This window comes from Arctopsyche grandis, unplaced genomic scaffold, assembly GCF_051622035.1.
Source record: "Arctopsyche grandis isolate Sample6627 unplaced genomic scaffold, ASM5162203v2 HiC_scaffold_463, whole genome shotgun sequence".
Taxonomy (NCBI): domain Eukaryota; kingdom Metazoa; phylum Arthropoda; class Insecta; order Trichoptera; family Hydropsychidae; genus Arctopsyche; species Arctopsyche grandis.
This window is the reverse complement of record NW_027518543.1, coordinates 20,879-23,834: the sequence shown is the minus strand read 5'-3', so window position 1 is coordinate 23,834 and position 2,956 is coordinate 20,879. Positions and strand designations below refer to the sequence as shown.

General features: G+C 26.9%; 1 non-coding gene across 1 annotated transcript; it reads left to right on the top strand.

Moving 5' to 3' along the window:
• The first annotated feature begins 2,056 nt into the window (after nucleotides 1-2,056).
• TRNAK-CUU (transfer RNA lysine (anticodon CUU)) lies at nucleotides 2,057-2,129 on the top strand. The gene has a single exon. It is a non-coding gene; the product is annotated as a tRNA-Lys (tRNA).
• Nucleotides 2,130-2,956: the final 827 nt, after the last annotated feature.

Below are 2,956 nucleotides of genomic sequence, written 5' to 3'. Positions count from 1 at the left end.
CATATGTTGTAATTATTAAATTAATTTTATCTTCACTTAAAGTAATATTTTCAGTTTTAGTTCTGCCATGATAAGGAAAAATATTAAAAATATTAGGGGAGTGTTTTTCTATCTCATTAATCCACTGTAATAAAGCAATTGCAGGCACAATTACCAAATTTAAGTCACCTACAGTTCCCCGTAGCATTAATCCAATCATCTGTAAAGTTTTTCCCAAACCCATTTCATCAGCTAAAATCCCACCATTAATTTTACTCTGTTCTCTACCAACCATCCATGATATGCCATATAATTGATGTTCCATCAACTTTGTTTTCATAAAAGGAATAGGGGAATGATCAATAACGACATTTATTTCTGTGTTATACATGTAATCTTCATCTTCTTTAAGATTATTGTGTAAAGCATATATCTTTGGATCTTCTTTAAGAATCTTTGCCCTTTTTCTATTTTCATTCACATTTAGTGGTCTGTTTTTTGCTTTAATTATTGGTTTTACATCAGAAATGCTAATGTCCTTTCTTGGATCTATTAGAATTACACTTTGTATTTTTTCAAAAGACGAAATTTCAGATTTTGGAGATTCTATAGATGTTTCTGTTACTGTGGAACTATTTTCTGAAATCGAATCCTTTAGTACTTTTCTTGTATTTGTTTCACTAACGGTTGTTGACTTATTTCTCATATCTAAGAGGGGGAAATAAAATTTTATAAATTTTTTTATTTTTGATAAATAAACAATAAAATTAATCTCAATTTGATTTTTAAACACGCGGATTTACATTTTGAATATTTTCAACATTTATAGAAGGGATTGATTTAATTAAAATAAAGAGTTTATAAATGGGGGGAGAATTAAAATATTTCATTGGCTTTTCAAATGAAAAGCCACCAAAATGTTTTAATATTTGATGCTGATGAGATTAAATCTTATTCAGGGTGATATATTTTTACAAAAATGCCTTAAATGTACTTTTGGTGCAATTTTACGTTAAAAAATTAGAAACAAAATCTAAAAGTTTCAAATAAATTTTGTAATTATTTTAATAATTACGGGGGTTTGCTATGAAATAAATAATAAAAGTCTACATTTGTAGTTAAAAATTTAACATTTATGGAGTATTATAATTTTTAAGTCAATTTTATTTAATAAATACCATTGTTATGATCATCTCGGACTTTTATGAGTAATAAATTAAGTGTAGAGGCTTGAAACTATCAAAACAGCACATTTTAATCGCTACTTAATGCATTTTGATGCAAAAGCAAATTATTTTAACCCTTAATGGCTAATAGGGCTGAAGATAACAAAACATGTAATTACTACCCTTAATGTCTAAAATGCCTGAAGACAACAACACATCTAATTACTACCCTTAATGTCTAATAGGGCTGAAGACAACAACACATCGAATTATTACCCTTAATGGCTAATAGGGCTGAAGACAACAACACATCGAATTACTACCCTTAATGGCTAATATGGCTGAAGACAACAACACATCGAATTATTACCCTTAATGTCTAATAGGCCAGAAGATAACAAAACATGTTATTAATTTTTTAAATTTACTATTTGTTTTGCAATTTTGCGTATGTTTCAATACACAAAGTCTTTAATTTACAAAGCATTGTTTTATCTAATAATTTTTCAGAATAAAAATATTCAACACAATCATCTGAAGGTGAATAAACTAAAAAACAATCGTCTAATGAAGAAGCAACAACAACTTCAAAGGGAAGTCTTGCTTGGATTATACAAAGGGCAATGGCATTTATAAAATCAACAAAAGTTCCATTCTTTACATTATGAATTAGAAAATTATGAGATGTACAGAGTGTATTGATTTTTATAAACGAAGGTTTTATGATAGATAAAGGAGCATCTATTTCTACTATCGGTGTATTTCCAGTTCGGTGGGTCAATTTCATAGAGCAAATAACTGTTGCATTTTCATTTTGATACAGAGAAGTAAAAGTATTTTTCATGGGAAGAAAAAATAAATAATTTAAAGCTATAAAAATGACTAGAAAAAAATTATTTTTTTCATATTTATCCCGGCTAGCTCAATCGGTAGAGCATCAGACTCTTAATCTGGGGGCTGCGGGTTCGAGTCCCGCGTTGGGAGTTTTTGACTTTGCTTTACTCTAAACCTTATTTTATATTTAGTTAAATATATATATTTTACTTAAATAAATACCCATGTTTATCTCAAGCTCTTTCTTATTGTATCTTTGTTTAATTTTAAGTTCGATATATAATTTGTATTATAAAATTTTTCATTTATGATATTTAATAAATACGCCGGTTAGGATTATATTCGATTATATATGTTGTTGCCTGAAGACTTATTGGACATTCAGGTTTATTTAATAGAATTTCAACAATTTATATTACTAAATATTCATGATTACCTCAAAGTCTTTCTTTTTATATTTTTAATCAAAATGGATATCAGCCGATGATATCCATAACAACAGTCTTTTAAAAATAGTATTAGTTTAAATAATTATAATTCTGACCTTTATAGACGAATATTTTCATAGCAACGGTATTTATTAAATAGTGTTGCTATCTGTAGACCTATTAGACATTCGGGGTAATTTATTTAATACTATTTCAACAAATAGTATTAATTTAAATAATTATAATATAATCTTTCTTTTAAACAAAATTGCCAGAGTTCCTGTGATATCTGTTTTTAATTAAACTTGTGAAATTTTTAAACTCAAATTTACATGATGTATTTAATAATTATATAATTCAATTAACAGAAGATATTTTATAGCGACAAATATTAAAGCAGCAGAGTTATGCAATAAGTTTATAACTCAAGTCGTAGATGCTGGAAATGGAGTATAAAAAGACATTTGATTATTAATTTTGCGTTTATAAAAAATGTCAAGTAAAAGCTGCTCAGATTAAAATTTTTTTTAATATTCAGAACTGCTAAAG